At 47.1% G+C, this 7,664-nt stretch overlaps 1 long non-coding RNA gene across 1 annotated transcript in view; it reads right to left on the reverse strand.

The window, feature by feature from the left end:
* LOC122434410 overlaps positions 1–5,271 on the reverse strand; it is a 67,624-nt gene extending 62,353 nt beyond the window's left edge. Inside the window, exon 1 of the long non-coding RNA XR_006267368.1 lies at positions 3,974–5,271. This is a non-coding gene — a long non-coding RNA (uncharacterized LOC122434410). The remainder of the gene's footprint in view (positions 1–3,973) is intronic.
* Between the last annotated feature and the right edge of the window lie 2,393 nt (positions 5,272–7,664).

Genomic DNA, 7,664 nt, shown 5'->3' on the forward strand with positions numbered 1-7,664 from the left:
CATGCTGAAATCACCATGGAATAAATTCAAGTCAAGAAGCAACAAGACTGTCTTCAACTCCAGATGTTTCCTTTCCAAACTTTCATTCGAGACTCGGGGCCATCTAAACATGAATGACAGTCAAGCCAAAAAGCCGCACAGCTGTTTTAAAGACCAACCTACTTGATTAATATGAGTGAATCACTAAAAATTAATTATTAATTCCCCAGGGCTTCCCTGGTAGCCCAGCTGGTAAAGAATCTGCCTGCAATTGCAGGAGACCTGGGTTCAATCCCTAGGTTGGGAAACCCCTGGAGAAGGGAACAGCAACCCACTCCAATGTTCTGGCCTGGAGCATTCCAAGGACTGTGTAGTCCATGGAGTCACAAAGACACGACTGAGAGACTTTCCCTCATTTCGCAGTTCTGCAGAAGTTAAAGTTTTCTTCTTTGTTATATGCCTGCCTAAAAAAAGCTAAATGATAAAACTCAGTACACACTGCAATTAACGAAACATATCCTTTTTACAATTCCAAGTGGCCTACACAAAGCTAAGCTTCCTCTTAAGCTTGTATCTGAGTCCAAAGACTGTTGACAATGTAACTCTTTTTTAAAATATTTATTTTGGCTACACCAGGTCTTCCTTTCAGCATGTGGGATCTTTTAGTTTCACCATGTGGGACTGAGTTCCCTGATCAAGGATCGAACCTGGACCCCCTGCACTGGGAGGAAGGAGTCTTAGCCACTGGACCACCAGGGAACTCCCTCTTTTTTTTTTTTTTTAAATGTCCCGGGTGGCTCAGACGGTAAAGAATCTGCCTGCAATGCGGGAGACCTGGGTTCGGAAGACCTGGCTTGGGAAGAGCCCCTGGAGAAGGAAATGGCAACCCACTCCAGTATTCTTGCCTGGAGAATCCCATGGACAGAGAAGCCTGGCAGGCTACAGTCCAGGGGGTCACAAAGAGTTGGACACAACTGAGCAACTTTCATCTCTCTTCATAGTTGCTTCAATAATGTTGTGCTACTTTCTGTTGTACGGCAAAGGAAATCAGTTATACATATACATACATCCACTCTTTTTCAGGCTTCCTTCCCATTTAGGTCTCTAGACAGCACTGAGTAAGACAATGTAACTCTGAAGAGAATTACCTTCAAAAAACATAATTAGCTCTACAGTGATACAAAGCAAAGAATTCCAGACTGCGGGGGGTAGGGGGAATTCAATATAGCTCTCCAACCAAAAACAACATTATTATATGCTTTGGGCTGCTGCCAATCTTTTCCTTTACATTCAGTTTTTTTCAAGATGGTTTTACTGTTTTTGCAACAAGAAAAGAAAGTTTCACCAAGCTGGTAATTGACAAGCACAAGGGCAATTAGCACAGATAAATATCATCATGTTTCAGTTCAGTTCAGCCTCAGTTGCCTCCGACTCTGCGACCCTGTGGACGGCAGCATGCCAGGCCTCCCTGTCCATCACCAACTCCTGGAGCTTGCTCAAACTCACATCCATCAACTCGGTGATGCTGCCCACTATGTGTACACATTTACAAATGTGGCACAGTTCACACAGACAGAAGCAGAGTCGCCCCAGCAGCACTGTCTCGTCAGCCTCACCATTTCCAAGCCACAGGCAAAGAACCCCTTCACCTCCTCTGAAAGCCTAGGACCCCGAGGCCCCTGAGCTGTGCTCCTCATTAGCAATGATACACTGACCATACTCCCAAACACCTTGGTGCTTGTTCCTAACTCATCCCGGGTCCATCATCCTTGAGTTTTCAAACTGGACCCTGAGGTTCTGCTCAGCCTAGATCCTCTTTCAGGGTTATGACTTTTTAACACATTTACCATCTTCTCCTTGGCCCTTTCTTATGTGAATCCCCTCTTCCTCCCATCCTTCTAACCTGCAGGGGTTCAATGACATATTCACGTGTCCACCTTCCTTCAGCTTCCCCCTGACCTTCCCAGGCTTCCCGTAAGCATGTCAACAGAAGAGACTCTCCCTTGCCCACTCCCCTCATCACCCGCTGCCCCTAACCCTCAGGTGCCCACCCCAATGCCACCTTCTTCCGGGCACCCGCTTTACTCTGCACTGGTCGTTGTCTCCCTTTCCTTGACGGTCTACCTGGAGTCTGCATTCCATCCCCTGGAGAAAAGAACAAGCTGCCCGACAAGATCATAATTAATTAATCTGACAGAGGCAGCCTGGTTAATGAGGACTGAATGCACAGCCCTCCCCAGGTAACACCGTCTGCCCTGGAACCTACGTGCCCGCTAATTCACTTCGGTCGTGTCCAACTCTTTGTGATGGTATGGACTGTAGCCCACCAGGCTCCTCTGTCCATGAGGCTTCTCCAGGCAAGGATACCAGAGTGGGCTGCCATGCCCTTCTCCAGGAGATCTTCCCGACCCAGGGATTGAACCTGGGTATCTTGCATTGCAGGTGGATTCTTTACCATCTGAGCCACCAGGGAAGCCCTAACCAGGACCAGTGGACATGTACTGCTCTGAGGCTATCAGGATTCAACGGGGATTCTGTGTGTGTGTGTGTGTGCGTAGTCACTCAGTCGTATCTGAATCTTTGCAAACCCATGGACTGTAGCCTGCCAGGCTCCTCTGTCCATGGGATTGGTGTGTGTCTGTGTTAGCCATTCAGTCGTATCTGAATCTTTGCAAAGCCACAGACTCTAGCCCACCAGGCTCCTCTGTTCATGGGGATTCTCTAGGCAAGGATACTGGAGTGGGTTGCCATGCTCTCCTCCAGGTGATCTTCCTGACTCAGGGACCGAACCCACATCTCTTACATCTCCTGCAATGGCCACACATGCCACCTGCACTTGAACCAAAGCAGTTAAGTAAAGGACAACTCAGCCAGGGAGAAGGTGTGCTCCCTGACATCATGGCAGCCACCCTCCTCTCCTCTGGCCCGCTCTCCCTGAGAGCTAAATAGCTGGACCGGGGATTCTCTCTGCTCTGACCCACCACCACCACCACCACCACCACCACCACCACCACCGTGAACAGCTCCCAAGGGACCGTGTGCAAGAAGGGGAAGGCAAAGCAACCCGGTGAAAATTAAATTACTGGTGGAGGGAAAAGCTAAGGTGGAAAGAAGCTGAATCTTTGAGCGTGTAGGTCTCATTTTTACATTCATAAATGTGCAGGGAATAAGGTACGTGCTAACTGGATACCCGCAGTGACCCCTGGGACAAGGTAAGTAGTCATTCCCTTTTACAAGGGTGTAAGTTAGGCATTTGGAGAAGGAAACGGCAACCCACTCCAGTATCCTTACCTGGAGAATCCCATGGACAGAGGAGTCTAGCAGGCTACAGTCCATGGGGTCGCAAGAGTGGGACATGACTAAACCACCAATACCACCACCAAATTAGGCATTATTTATTCACTTTCTTAAGGCTAGGTGTATTTGTTAAAAAGAACACACCTAGGGACTTCCCTGATGGTCCACTGGTGAGGACTCTGAGCTCCCAATGGAGGGGACCCAGGTTCCATCCCTGGTCAGGTAACTAGATTCCACACGTTGCAACTAAGACCCAACTAACAGCCAAATTAAAAAAAAAAAAAAAAAATTAAAAACAAAAAAGGAAAACTTTTGGAAACAAACCAGGAGGTAAGTTGGGGGGGGGGGGGGCAGGATAAATTAGGAGATTGGGATTCACACACACACACACTTATTAATACATATAAAACAGATAACTAATAAGGACCTCCTATATAGCACACGTAACTCTATTTAATGCTCTGTGATGGTCTATTTGGAAACAAATCTCAAAAAGAGTGGATATATGTATACGCATAACTGATTCAAGCCAACACAATATCGTAAACCAACTGCACACCAGTAAAAAGTTAAAACAAAAGGAAAACTTCTCATTTCTTCCCATATTTCCTTTGTTGGAATGGTCTAACTCTTAACAGCAAGTAACTGAAGAAACATGCAAAGGTCCAAACACAACAGAGGCTTATTTCTCACTCACGTCCTAGTACTACTGGGAGGGCAAGGGGCGCTGTGGACAGCCAGCTTCCTTCCCAGGCATTCAGGGACCTGTGTGCATGAGGCTCTGCTCCAGAATCACGTGCATCCCAGACAACCAGGAGAGGGGAAAACAGTATAGGTTGCAAACAGGCCCGCCTGCATCACTTATACTTGCATCTGATTGGGTAGAATTGTCACATGGCCTCTAAGCCCCCAAGGGACGCTGGGAAATGTAGTCCAGCAGTGCATCCAGAGGGAAGAGTGTCTCCAGTTCATAGCCCCAAGGGATGCTGGGAAGTGTAGTTCAATAGCCCCCAAGGGACGCTGGGAAGTGTAGTCCAGCAGTGCATCCAGAGGGAAGAGGAGACTGTCTCCAGTTCATAGCCCCAAGGGATGCTCGGAAGTGTAGTCCAATAGCCCCCAAGGGACGCTGGGAAGTGTAGTCCAGCAGTGCATCCAGAGGGAAGAGGAGACTGTCTCCAGTTCATAGCCCCAAGGGACGCTGGGAAGTGTAGTCCAGCAGTGCATCCACAAGGAAGAGGAGACTGTCTCCAATGAGCAGAGAGCATCTCTACCAAACCCGTAGGTCCAACTCGATGCCCTCAAAGATCTTCTACTACCAGAAAGCCAAGCAAGTGAAGAAATGCAGTTTGTTGTCATGGGGACAGTTAACCTTCATCTTCCCCACTAGTTTCACTTCCCAAACCACTTTTTAACAATCCCATTGTTGTGGGAGGGAGGTCCTGGATGGGGAACACATGTACACCCATGGCCAATTCATGTGAATGTATGGCAAAAACCACCACAATATTGTAAAGTAATCAGCCTACAATTAAAATAAATTTTTAAAAAATAAATAAAAATCCCATTGTTATTGAATATCACATTGGTCTGAAAGAGCTACCTTTCAAGAATATTATAGAAAGAAAAAAAATCTGTATTTTTCAGAACAAGTTTTGGTGGAGAAGAGGGAATAATCACTTTCAGCGAGCTGTAAATAGCACAACTAATGTACTGGTGCTGGGCATTAGATGAGTTTCTGAATTAAATGCTTTTCTACAAATCCAATACTAAATGGTCAAAATCAGTAACAAAATCTCTAGGAGACCTATTAAAATGCTGCCACACAAAATCCAGGCTAAAGTTTTTCCATGGTAAATTATCAGTTCAATACATTAACACTACTCTCATAACTTTCCAAATTGTTTTTTTTTAATGTTTTCTTATTGGAGTATAGCTAATTAACAAACAATGCTGTGATGGGTTCTGGTGAACACCAAAGGGACTCAGCCACACATACACAGGTATCCATTCTCCCCCAAATCCCCCTCCCATCCAGGCTTCCACATCATACTGAGCAGAGTTCCCTGTGCTGTCCAGCAGGTCCTTGCTGGTTCTCCATGTTAAATACAGCAGTGTGTCCATGTCCATCCCAAACTCCCTGACTCTCCCTTCCCCCAATCCTTCCCCCCTGGTAACCAGAAAGCTATTAAGAGTATTGAGCAGAGTTCTCTGTGCTGTCCAGCAGGTCCTTCTTGATTATTCATGTTAAATACAGCAGTGTGTCCATGTCCGTCCCACAGTTTTCCAAATTCTTAATAAAGCAGTAAGAGGCAGAGAGAAGGGAAGAGGGAGGAGAGATGGAGTTTAAATCTACCACAACTAGCTTTCCTTTCGGCCTCATTTCATCCCCATGTTAATAATATACTTGAGTGGGAGTGATTCTAGTTTGATGGCCAGAACAACTAAGGATCAGCAAAGGGTCAGGATGGACAGTAAGATCTAGCTATGCCTGTGAGACGTTCCCTCCCAACTGGAACCACCGTGACCAGGCCAGGCCAGCAATGACCACTCTGACCTCAGCAGGCAGGGCAGGGTTCCTCTAAACTGGCAAACCTCAGATCGACTTTCGAACCTGCCCTACACCAGAAAGCTGTTCTCACTGGAGGAAAACAGCATCTGACAGGGATGTGCCTGGCCCCAAAGAAACAATCAAAGCAGTGTCCTTAAAGGAGAGCCCCGGGAAGCAGCCTGGCTAGATCACTCACCCGGGCGGGTGACTCACCCTAAACCAGGTGGTCACCCGCTCTTACACGCCGGCAGACAGCAAGGTCCGTCCACTAGACATTCAGACTGAGCCTCCAACAGGGCAGACAGAAGCCACACACACACACACGCAGCAGCAGCAGAGCTCAGAAATGGAATCTACACAAAAGACATTTTTTAAAACCAGCTGAATATACTCACAGATGTGAAAGAAGAACCATGAAACAGGATCAGCATGGTATCCAAAAGGAACATTCAAGAGCAATAACACAGGGCTTCCCCTGGCGGCTCAGTGGTAAAGACTCCACCTGCCAATGCAGGAGACACGGCTCAATCCCTGGGCCGGTCAGAACCCACAGGCTGCAGAGCAACTAAGCCCAAGCACCACAAGTACTAAGCAGGTGCTCTCGAGCCTGGGGGCTGTAACGACTAAGCCCACACATCCAGAGCCCTGTGCTCCACAAGAGAAACCACCACAGTGCAAAGCTCATGCACCGTGACTAGGGAGTGACCCCTGCTCGGCGCAGCTGAAGAAAAGCCTGCAGAGCAATGAAGACTGGAAGAACCAAAAATAAATCGTTTTTTTAGTCGCTTAGTTGTGTCTGACTCTTTGTAACTCCATGGACTGTAGCCCACCAGGCTCCTCTGTCCATGGGATTCTCCAGGCAAGAACACTGGAGTGGGTTGCCATTTCCTTCTCCAGGGGATCTTCCTGACCCAGTGACCGAACCCGGGTCTCCTGCATTGCAGGCAGATTCTTTACCATCTGAGAGCTACAGGGAAGTCCCTTAAAAAGAACAGTAAGAGAGGGGGAAAAAAAGCCACTTTGGAACTTGGGGGAAAAAAACTGAAAGCACACATTTAAAATATAATCGAGGGGCTTCCCTGGTGGCTCAGTGGTAAAGAATCTGCCTTGCGATGCAGGAGTCATGGGTTCAACCCCTAATCTGGGAAGATGCCACACACTGCTGAGCAACAAAGCCTGTGAGCCAGGACTACTGAGCCTGTGCTCAGCAACAAAAGAAACCACTGCAACGAGAAGCCCATGCATCGCAACTAGACCCATGCATCGAAGACCCAGCACAGCCAAAAATAAATGAAGTTTTTTAAAAAGGAAAAATGTACACTAAAAAAACTCAATGGTTTGGAAGACCATTACATGCCATCTCCCCAGACGAAGCAAAGTCTGGAGAAGAGAAAAATAAGACCAAAAAAATCAGAGCCAGCCCAAAGGATGAAGAGACAGAAAGGCTTGCTGTCTTCCCAACAATATTGCACACCAGCAGAGATGAGAACACCAGCTGCAAAGAAAGTGCAGAGGAAAAACCAACTCAGTCCTCTACATCCAACTCAGGCCTCTGCATCTAATAATCCAGTCACTGTCACGGTACGTTACCGACGTTTTCAAACAAAGAAGGTCTCAAAAGACGCTCCCCCACCCCTGTGTGTCTGAATATAGAAAACGATTTTTCACAACTCAGGAAGATGCAGAGGATAAATTAATGATAAAGCGCACAGGAAATTAGGCAAAGAAACAAAGCCTATCATTAACCTCGGTGATAATGAAAACTTTCTGCGGGGCAAAAAAAAATTTTCAGAGTTTCTACCACCAGGTTCAGCCGCATTGGCATGGACATTCAAAAAAC

The sequence above is a fragment of the Cervus canadensis genome, chromosome X (genome assembly GCF_019320065.1).
Source record: "Cervus canadensis isolate Bull #8, Minnesota chromosome X, ASM1932006v1, whole genome shotgun sequence".
NCBI classification, from domain to species: Eukaryota; Metazoa; Chordata; class Mammalia; order Artiodactyla; family Cervidae; genus Cervus; species Cervus canadensis.